The sequence below is a fragment of the Monomorium pharaonis genome, chromosome 10, assembly GCF_013373865.1.
Source record: "Monomorium pharaonis isolate MP-MQ-018 chromosome 10, ASM1337386v2, whole genome shotgun sequence".
NCBI classification, from domain to species: domain Eukaryota; kingdom Metazoa; phylum Arthropoda; class Insecta; order Hymenoptera; family Formicidae; genus Monomorium; species Monomorium pharaonis.
The window spans coordinates 13,311,272-13,323,759 of record NC_050476.1 but is presented as its reverse complement, the minus strand read 5'-3'; positions in this window follow the sequence as shown (position 1 = coordinate 13,323,759).

The following is a 12,488-nucleotide window of genomic DNA, read 5'->3' as shown; positions in this document are numbered from 1 at the left end:
CGTCTACCCGTTTACCCGTACTCTGTCCTCGCCAGGATCTTCGATCCGGTTTTGGCGCGAAGAGGTTGCTAACTATGATTACGGACGGGCATGTCTTGAATACGTCTCGTCGATTTGGCTGTACGGACTGTTCGGGCTAGCGCTAACGCGGGTTATCTCCGGGTTCACCCCATCGTGAATAGCGATTCTTGTACCCCCACAGCTATCATGTGGCCGATGCTTGAGGGATGTTTCCGCTACGCGGACGCAACGGGGTTCCATGTTGTTCCGTTCCCGATTTGACAATCGCCCACATCCGTCGCACCTTTAACATAATCACAACGGATGCGTGCGATTTGCTTTCATATGAGTTGACTTCGCGATGTCGATTATAACACGCTTGCCCGAAAAAGCTGCGTTTACATTTCCCGCATCTGACGAGCATCGCATCGTAATTTTCACAATGCGACGCTGCGTAACACCGCGGACATTTTTTCGCGCAACGGTGCCCCTTATTTGGACGATAGCCTACGTTACACGCGACACAGTACCCTCCGCGTGAACCGGCTGCGGCTTTTAAATTTAAAATCGGATTGTAGTGACGCGAACGCTCATAGTACATGATGTTAAGACAATACGAGGGTTCGCGTCCTAACGATCCTAGTAACGCGGAGCCGTCGTACAACGGTTTCTCACCACGCCCGAAAGTACTAAAGTTATAAACTAATATTGCAATATTTTCGGGTAGGAGAAACCGTTGGAAGCGTTCAATTTGTGGAATTCCGCATCCCTCTTCTGGGATTACGACACCTGCGTTACGCACTAATTCTAACGCTAATTCGCGCTGTAATGCAGATGTCCGACATCTAACTTGGTTCCACGTTCTATGTAATTCTCCCTCGCGCACGTTTCCCCGCTGACTATGTATCCGTGATACCACCAAAGCGCGAGGGAGACACAAATTATCGCTGTTATTAATTTGTAAAATTGAACGCTTCGAGACGTCTTCGCGTGATAATTTATTTGATGAGCGTCCGCGACCTAACGGAATTGCGACGTTGAAGACGCTTACCAAAAAATTTTGCACCACATCCATTCCGCCGGCACTTTGCGCTACTGAACTCACGAGGTGCCAAATGTCCTCGGGAGTTAAGTCTCGCGCCGGACGGAATGATAAGCCGGCCGGTCCATGCGTTAGCTCCGCCGAATAAAAAGTTAATCCGACGTAATCGGACGGAGCGCTCGAGCGTAAAATGTAGGCGTGTAACTCACGGAACGCGTTTTCTATCCATTGTATGGCATTCGCGCCATCAGGAATCGGCCGTATTGAAAATGACGCTTCCCTCCCAAGCGTCCTAAAATTTTTAAAGCGTCGAGAATTTTCCGCTCTTAGTACTATATACTTAAGTTCACTATTCTGCGTTTGTCGACGATGTTGTTGCTGCTGTTCTTGTTGCCGATGTTGCGCTTGCTCAGCATAATTTTCTTCCTCCTCCTCCTCCTCTGTTTCATTGCCACTCAAGGTAGCCTCCTCGTCGTTGACGTTAATAGTTTGCCCAACACCGGCACCGATTTGTACTAAATAATATAATTTTTTAGTGGCAAACGAGAAGGAAAATGTCAAAATTTTTAAATCAGTTACGTAATAAATTTATATAAAAAATTATAAGTTAAATTTGTCAGAATAATAATAATTTATAAAATTATTTTTCAATTTTTATCGTATTTAAAAATTTATTTCAAGTTTTAATGCAACACAATTATTTTAATTTAATATATTTAATAAAGTTTATACATTTTTTGTTCTTTTTTATAAAACTAGTTTATTATTATTTAAAAATTTAGATTTTTTCCCGTGATATTAAAATTGTTAAATCAATCAAATATAAATTTTTTAATGTAAAAAAGGGTTCTTACTTAGACTTTTTTATTTATATAAATTTACTTATTCCGTAAAATTAAATTTTATTTTAAGGTAAATAAAACATTTTCAAATAAATACATGTGCTGAATATAATATTTAATAAAATTTATAAAATACATTTTTTTAATTTTTTATTTTTTTTTATTAATTGTATAATATTATTAAATGAATTTTTATGTAATGGAAATAATCTCTACAATGTGAGTGAGTGTGTGTGTTTGTGTGTGTGTGTGTGTGTGTGTGAGTGCGTGTGTGATGTCGTAGTCCCCTGAACCTAATATTAAATAAGGATCTCCGGTACCTCCATTCCGTGTTCCCAAATAAATTCACGGATTTGGGAGAGAGTGATTTCTATTAAAATTAAAATTATATTTCTAAAATTATATTTAATTCTATATTTTAAAATAATATATTATACTAAAATATTACCTATAGCTTCTACGCCGACGGCGCCTCCTTCCTCTTCTCTCTCTATCACTTCTTCCTCCTCTTCTAACATATTTTCTCCCTCCTCTTCATTTGCCCCTTCTTCTTCTATACTTGACATGTTCACTGCCTTGATTTCTCCTACTAACAAATAACATAATATTATATTTTTCTGAAATTTATTATATTTTACCTACAATTTTATCTTAATTGTAAAAAACTTATTACAAAAACTTACTTTGTGAAAATAACACTTCTGAATCAAGTGTGGTCGGTATTTCTATTTCTTCCTCCTCTCTCTCCTCTTCATTTCCTTCTCTCTCTTCCTCTTCTTCGTTTTCTCCTTCCTCCGTCTCTTCATTTTCCTCGTTCTCGTCCTCTTCCTCCTCCTCCTCCTCCTCCTGCTGTTCCTCCTCCTCTTCCTCCTCTTCCTCCTCCTCAGACTCATCGCCATTATCATCATCCTCGTTATCATCATTCACGTTATCATCATCCTCATTATCATCATCCTCGTTATCTTCTTCCTCCTCCTCCTCCTCCTCCTCACCCCCATCTTCATCTTCCACTTCTTCTTCCTCCATCTCCCGTTCTTCTCTCTCTTCAAAATATCTCCGCATTGCCTGTTCCTCCCGCTCTGCCACCATTCTTTCGAAAGGGTCCTCTTCCACCGCTTCGTTTTCCCTTTCTTCTTCTCGTACTGAAAAATAACATTATTTTATTATTATTATTATTCTTATGAATTAATCTGAATTAAGTAGGAAATTTTAAAAAAATACTTACTCGGTGTAAATATCGCTGCTGAGTCCAACGAGCTCGGTATCACCTCATTCTGTGAGTCGTCATCTAAAATCATAATTTATTTATTTATTATTATTATTATTAAACCTATCATGGTAATATTAATTAATTTTTTGAGTAATATCTTGTATTTTGTTTTTAAATTATTGCTTACCAGAGTCCAATACCACAACGGGGATGACGCGAGGGGGTGCTGCTGCTGCTGGTACTGCTACCGCGTTTATATCGGCTTCGGGAACTTCGTCAATTCGTCGTCTTCCTAAAAATTAAAACTTTTAATATGAACTAAACTTTTAACTAAAATTTTAAGAAATATATTTTATTTTCAACTTACGCACTGGTACAGCTTCCTCATCTACCTCAGCCTCACGCCGTCGTCTCAAGCTGAGACGTCCGTATTGCGTACGGAAAGGGCTTACGCGCGCTACAGGTCTCTCTCCTACAAAAAAGTCGTAATTAAAATAAAAATATTAACTTTTTTCATGCCAACTTTATCGGAATTTAATATTTTTTCTTACCTGATTCTCTTCGACGATGTACAAAAGACTCGATGCACCCACTCGCGTCATTTTCGTAATAGCGCTTGGCAGTCATTCGCGCTTCGACGATACGAGCTATTATTTTTTCTATTCGGGCGTTTTCGCAAAAATAGCCGTGCTTGTATAGCATGCACAACAGAGTGTTGGAACACTCTTTTTTTGCGAAACGCTCGAATAGTGAATAATTGATCTCGTCGTCGACATGCGATAAATGTTTAAAATAATCCCCCTTTTTTATTTCTTTACACTGATTACATACTATGATAAAAAATCGCACTATAATGGCGCGCAGATCCATTTTCGACTTTTTTTAGGGGTCTTTTCTCGCACAAGCAAAAACTCACACTCACACAATTGTCTCTAGGAATATGCTAACTCGCACGAAAGCATAAGAACTAGCACTTGTACGTAACGAAACACGAAATTTATACCCTGTAAGTCCATCTTAGGCTGAAAATATTGGGTATAGTGGGTGTGATTTTCTACTTACCCTATTGGTAAACTAGTTTCCCACTTTTCTTCCTGTGCCTGTATCTTTTTCGAAAAATTCATTATTTTTTCTCATGAAAGAGAATTCTCATGCAACACGAAATTTTTACCCAATAAACTCATCTTGCGCTGAAAATATTGGAATAGTGGGCGTGATTTTCTACTTACCTTATTGGTAAACTAGTTTCCAACTTTTCTTCGTATACCTGAATCTTCTTGAAAAATTCGTTATTTTTCTCATAAAAGAGAAATCGCGCAAAAATTAGTTATTTCCATAGTATAACATTTATGTATATTTATATTTTTTTTTAAATAAAACCAAATGTGTAATATATTTTCTATAATTTTTGTTTCAGAAGTAATTTATTTATCTGAAAGATAAATCATACACAAACTACTTATCTGTAGCATGTAATTCACCTTCTAAATTTTGACTTTTTACTTAAATTTTTTAACCAACCATGCTTTAATTAATGTTAATTATTTTTTCTTAAATTTTATATCTAGAATTTTAAAAATTTTAGCTAAGTCGATGAAGAATCGCATTCTCATTTTTTTTATATTCTACGACCAACAGCAAACAATTAGATTCGAGAAGAAAGAATACATGTTCGTGCAAGTTTGATCTTGTCTCGTCTCTAACGGTTACTTCACATTCCGAATTCAAATTTTTACTCGTTACTTTTACATAAATTTTTAGTTCAAAATGTTTTATAAATAATACTTAATTTTTATAAATTTTACATTCAATCTTTGTGATTTGAATTTTTGTGTAGCTATCGTAGCGTAATTATTTAAAACTAAAAAATTTAAATAAAATTTTAGTTTATAAAAATTTTATTTACGTTTTCCCACCACTGTCTCATTTGCGCGCGCAACTTTTATTACGTCACAAACAGAGGTGAGGGCATTTTCCACGATGTAAACGCGAATTCATTCGATATTCTTCCTTCGAAGCGTCAACCTCGCGAACAAAAAGTTTTCCTCAACCCTCTCGAACTTTTGAATTGCGAGTGTGAGAGTTACGCGGCTTATTTCACTTACTGGTTTCATTCTGTGTCTTTATACAACGCTGAAAAAGAAGAAGAAGAAAGAACAATGGCCAACCAGCAACAAAGTGTTAATTATAACTCCTCGAACCAGGCAATTCACGATAATCTCGGAACGCGTAACTTCGACGAAGGAAGAAACGATAGGCTTCATATGCTGCTTACCACTACGTATGGGCTTAATAACTCGCATACGAAGAGAATACAAGTCGGATTACAATCAACGAAGGAGGGAGTCTTCGTTCCATTAATAAAATTAAGCGGTAACAACGCCGACGGTATTAATTTCGACGTCGACTCCTGGCTGCAATTTCAAGATCATACGGGTCTCACGAGTGAGTACTTGCGCGGTGCTGGCAAATTAAAGCCGAATCCCGTCGGTATAAAAAACATCAACATCAACTTCACCTCGGCCTATGGATCAAGATCCATTCTAATATCGTATAAGGAAACTGAAGAGGAACGCTCTTCGGAGGAAACCGTTGAAGATGCTGCAGATTCTTTACCAGTAACGAAGAAACGGAGACACTACTCCGTTGCAATAGTGATGCAGAAAACTACGTTCCAGGGATTGCTGAATGTAATCAAATGTGTCGACGCACATTTAGAACATTTAAAATCGTTAAGTGAAAGCGTCAATGTGTGTGCGCAACGCTTAATTCAAGAAATTGAACTTAAACTACCACTAAGTTATGTAGATTGCGAAATTATAAAATTAACAATAAAAGGTAATCAGGAGAATATTGAACGCAATGTGCGTACTCAAATTAACGATTTAACTTTCCTCGACGTTTATTTTAATATAATATTTTTGGAACTGATTACACTGACGAAATTACCAATATAATTTTGTCAAAACGTAAAGCATAATTTTTTGTATAATTTTGGTCAGTTACAATGTATTTTTGTACGAAAAGTTTGCGTATTAAAATAAAACTATTTTTTACTCGTAACTCTTCATATTTCTTTTAGTCCCTTCCATAATACATAGTTTTTGATTTTTATAAAACTCTAAACATACTAGTTTCTGTTTGTGTCTAAAGTATCTCTACATAATAGCAAAAAAAATTCTTTTACAAAAGTTAAACTTTCTTATATTTCTTTGTTCAGCTTTCATAGCAAAAAGCGATTGATTTTTATGACTCATGAAAATCACTCACTCCTGTTTGTTCCTTAAGTATCTCTACACAATAGCGAAAGATTTCTCTATCTTACAAAAGCACCTTTGTTCTGTAAGCCTGTTAACCTGTTACAAAACATACATCTGTCCAAAACGCAACCCCCCAGCCGAGCAAGATTCCCAGATCTAAGATCTGACTTCCATCATTTGTTACTTCTGACATTTTTCCGAGTCAAAACATACACGTTTTCTGTTTTTACCTTAGGTAACACTATATAATAGCAAAAAGTTCTCTCTCGCGCTTACAAAGCATACTTGACCTATAAACCTATTGACCCATTTTTACAAAAACTCCCACCTGTCCGAGCCGCACCCCCGCTGGGTAAAAACGCTCGGCACTAAGATCTGCTTTTTCCTATTCAAAATCCAGTAGTATACTCAGGACAGCCAATCAAGGCTCGGGGCAGCCATGGAGGTCCAATCAAGACTCGTGGCAGCCATGGGGTATCCAATCAGAACCCTCCGTTCAAAATCGTGACGACACAAACTCAGGCTACCCATTCAAGGCTCGGGGCAGCCATGGGGTATCCAATCAAAACGCGCCATTCAAACTCGTGACGTCACAGCGTCTAGTCTTCCCCACCAGGCCCAGACGGGGGAAGGGGGTTAGGTTTGACACCACTCGGAGGAAGAGTGGGGTTAGGTTTGTCATCAGGCGGAGGAAGAAGAAGTTCGGGTTTGTTTTAATGCACCATGGCTGCCCCAGACAGGGGGGAAGGGGGGCAGACACCCCCCGCTGTGAGGGCGACACCCCCCGCTGTGAGGGCGAGGAGTAGGGGTTTGTTGTGACGCCCCATGGCTGCCCCTATACTACTAGTCTTCTCTCCCTTACAAAATTATCGTAGAAATTAAATGATGCTAGATTGGTGAGATTACGTTGAATTTATCAAAATTATTTAATAATATAACAAACTTTTTGTTTTTTTGCAATAAAAATTTAATAATAAACTTAATATAAATCTGATAAGAATATTCGGATGAGTCGAAATGAGGATACCTTTACGTGCGCCGCGAATGTTGCGGCACGGCATAAAATTAATAAAGTGTCACAGCGAGAAACCGGAATTATTTGAGATAAATGTTTAAAAAACAGTTTTTTAAACATTAAAAGAGACATTTATTAAATTAAAAAAAGAACATATTTTTAAATTTTAAAGCAAATGTGTATTAAACATTAAAAAATTATTTGTCTAAAAATTAAAAAAACGTTTTTTTAATGGAAAAAAAGGGAACTTATTGCATTACTTTTTTAACGTTTTTAAAAATGTTGTTTTAAATAATTTTTAAATATTATTGCAAATATTTTTTAAATATTATTTTGCTGATTGGGATACAGAAAAAAAGAATTTTGATAATATGTTTCTTGACACATAACTCTTAAAATGAGATTATAGAAAGTTAAACGGATATAATTTACTTGCATAAATAAATTTTTATGTTGTTGTACCAACAAAAATATATTCTCATTATTGAAGAATAATTTTATGAAATAAAGTAAAAGAAAATATAAAATAACAGTACTTTGAAACAATTATTATTTTAAAAAAATAAGATTAAGTTATTTTTATTTGATAATATGTTATCCTTAAAAAGAATAGTTCATATGAATGTTAAATTAAATTATTGTAGGAGTATTTATTTACAATTTCTCTTTCTTGTTTTAAAAATTAAAATATCAATCGATTAATCAATTTAAGATTAATAATGTTTCACTAATCCTATCAAAAACTGTAAAAAAATTATATTTATTTATAAAAATATTATTTAACTGTACACTGAGAAAAAAAGTGGTTAACTTGACTAAATTTATCAATTTAATTAAATTTTTTTAAGTATTTTAAGTATTAATGCATTTAACTTAAATACATGAAATACTTAAATATATAAATACTTGAATTAAAAAAATGTAATCAAAATAAAAAATTTAATTAAATTAACAACTTTTACTTATCAGTGAACATGTGTCATCTTTCTGACAAGATTTATTAAATTGATCTATAACAAACATGTATTCATAAACATCAAATGTTCATGGATCATCACGAAGTGTTAGTTTAATTCGACAATTTTTGAAATCAAGCAATGTCAACGGTAGTTAGATGGATTTTTCTTCTTCGGATAGCACGCAACATTCAATGGATGTTCTATTTTGGTCTTTATTTTGTCCAACTGTTCATGGACGTAATACAAATGTTTTAAGAACATACATTATAGGACATTTAAAATACATTCATATTTGGATGTTTTAAAGATGTTTTTTACATATTTTTGAAAAAATTCTTGCCTAAAAAATTTTTTGTGTATAATAATTGTCAATTATTTTTGACATGTGATAGAAATAATATATATAGTTCAATCTTATATTTATTATATTGAAATTGTCTTAAGTTCTCTTCCATGCAATAAAATAATGCTGCGATTTTTTATTGGTTGAATTGTATCTAAAAATCTCTTAAATATAATATTCAACTAATATTGAATATATAAATACCGTCGAATAAATTTTACTACCCAAATAGCACAAAAATATACAATGTATATACACTATATATATGTTCATGGATATTGAATGTCCATTGGATATCCACATGTACTTAAATTAGCATTCATAGTATATCCATTGTATCAGCAAATGCACTTCATATGAGATCCATTGTTTATCCATAAAACATACAGCTGCACGTTCCATGTATATCATATATATATACCCAGTGAACAATATGTTGTCAAAAAGATCTCTGAAAGATATCCTGTTTCTGAAAATGATAACATAAAGAGACTTTTAAAAGATAACATAATGATGTCAGAATGTTAAGCAATGCGCTGTTTTTTGGGAACAGAAAGATATCATGAAACTGATATCTAAAAGATTTCTTAAATCGGATATCTTTAAACTGCAACTAGAGATTAAAAAATAAAATAAAAATTCCATTTTTTTAATAATTATTTTTATCAACAGTACATATTAAATTTAGGACAAATTTTTATTAATTAATTAAATTTAAATTATTTTATTTTATTCTTACTTGCGCTGGTTTTGAACCCGGGACCTTAGGATGACGAACCTTATACTTTATCTTCTACGCCAATTTGACTCATCGACATGGGTACTTGTTATTGTCTACATATACCTATATGTTATAAACTGACGCAATTATACTATTTTTTATAAAAGCAATTAAATTTTGCAAAACATTAAAAATAAATAGCATTAATTTATTTACTTATTAATTTTATTGTTAAATTTATCTTTTTCCATAACCTTAATAATTTGATGGAAATTGCGATCTATTTAGCACTAATACTTTGAAGCGTTCAAATGGTTAATTAGATGGTTAAGTATATAGATCATATATGTTCAGACTTCAAATGGGGTTTTTTGCAGCGCCAAGTTTCCAAACCCTCCAAACTGGCAGAAAAATAAATGATTGATCCACGAAAGTATATTCATCGAATGTACACAGACAGTACATTTGTATACATTTCGATAAGTACATATATGTGCAATGTACATTCGAAGTGCATCAGAAAATATCTTAGACGGATCCATGAAAGTATATTCATCCAATGTACGTGAAAATACATTTATGTTCATTTCGACCATACATACATGTATATACATACAATAGGTGTTTGATATACATCGGAAAATATCCTAGACAGATCCACAAAAGTATATTTATCCAATGTACATTTATGTTTATTTCGACAGGTACAGGCACGTATATACATACAATAAACATTCGACATGCATCGAAAAACATCCTAAACTGATCCATGAAAATATATTTGTCCGATGTACATGAAAGTACATCTATGTATATTTCAATACGTACCTGCATGTATGTAAATACAATATACATACAATATACATGGGGATGTATAAGTAATTAATCCATCGAAGTATATTTATATTATGTACATATGACGTACATACATTTATATCCATACATAAATATTCATTTTATATATGTATAATGTCCTGTATATACTTTATACTTTATGGATCAAGAATGGATATTCATAGAATATCGTGTGCTATTTGGGTAATAAGTTAACTAATTTGCATTAAAATTGAATAATATTTTATTTATACCTGCCTATTTTAAAACATTCTTTTAATGTTTAAAACAGGCTCAATTTTGGTCTGTTTTTCCTTAAAATGTACATTTTTCGAATGTCCAAAACGGTAACACTGGATGTTTTTAAAATGTGTTAAAAATGTCCACAGCTCTAATTTGAATTATTTAAATACGTCCGTAACGTCCAGTGTATATGTTTTTAGTACGTTTTTTAAACGTCACTGTGCTGTCTGTATTGATATGAAGACAAATATGTGTAAAAATGAATACGTATTGCAATGAAGATTAGAAAGTTCGTTTGAGAAATAAATATTCTGAAATGGATAGCATTAATTGTTGCACTAATTTTAAAGTACATTCTAGATAACCTTTTTATCATATGAACAAATTAATATTATTAAAAAAAGTTCAACATATATTTGGTACAAGAAAAATGCAAGTAATATTCATCTTTTCTTTAAATTTATGAAAAAATCGAAAGCAGATATTATTAAAATTGAAGTAAACATATTGTATCCTTTATATGAATATTATAATATTGAATTAAAATTATAATATGATTGATATATAATATTATACAATTATTCTTCGAAGATTGTATATTATTGCTTACATATGAAATGATCGCAATAATTTAAATACATAAGTTTCAATATGAGAGTAATTTTTTTTCTGTGCGGCAAACAGAGCTTGGGCCCGGTTCATGGGCGGGACGGAGCCGTTCTCATGTGATAATTCGGAAGCGTAGGGCGCGAGCGTACCCTAACGCTTTTGCGTGAAAGAATATTTAAATGAAAAACCGTGTAATTTTAGCTTAGAACATATTCGTCGATGTATAGACATCAAAAGGGAAACTTATTGTTTTCGGCAGAAGGCAACTAGACCTTCTTTCTCACTTCTTCCGGATGCATTTCAGTCCCATGTTCCCCTTTCATATCTATATTCTAAGAATTTTAGAATAGATATGAGGTCGGATGTGTCGGTTTTGAGCGCCTTGAGAATGATCGCTTTTCTTAAACAGTGGGATAAAGTTCCGAAAAGCGTAAACCTTCGATCGCGCTGAAATTTTAACCAAAGCTCACCCTTGATTAGAGAAAAAAGTCCCTAAAAGGATTTTTGACGACAAAGCCTCGTTTGCTTCTCAGCCCCCTTCAAAGTTTTTACAGTTCTTACTAAATATCTCCGAAAATATTGGTTTTAGAGAAAAAAGTTTGAAACAAAAAATAAAGCTCACAAATAACTCTACAAAAAAGATTATACACATTTTTTACGTAAACCTATTATTTTGGCTGTTATGACTCAAAATAACTCGGCGGGGGTCAAATTGATCCAGTCAAACATTTTTTTCAATTTTTGTTTTATTAAATATACGAAAATTTTTTCATTTAAAGGTTATATATATTTATTTAAAATAAACAAAAGTTTAATTGCAAATTAAAAAAAAATAATTTTTTTACAGTTTAACATAAAACAAAAAATTTTTTAATAATCTCGTTTTGCGAGAAATATATCTCGTTTCGCGTGTAAATTCGCAAAAGGTTGTGCAGAGAACGCGTGTGCGGGGGAGGAGCTTTGCCTCTTCGGATAGGCCTTCAAAGAAGCTTTAAGAAGTAAAATTATTGCGTCAAATATGTCTGAATTTTTAGATAGTAATTTTAATTTATCGAAAAATTAAGATAGCGGCTCAAAAATGGCTGCCAAAAGGTAATTTTTTTTCCTAACGCCCAGATAGCACAATATATTCTGAGAATATTTTGAGAATATTATGAAAATGTCACGTCAGATATACGTAAGATATACTCCACGTATACTATGAGATACTCAGAATATACTCAGGATATTCCTATGTCCGCAGTAACATTGTTCTCAGTATATTCTCAGAATATCTTCCATGATATTCTGAGAATATTCAAAGTATATTCTCAAAATATTATAAATGATATTTTGAGAATGTACTTTGAATATTTTCAGAATATCATAAAAAATATTCTGAGAATATACTGAGAACAATGTTACTGCGGA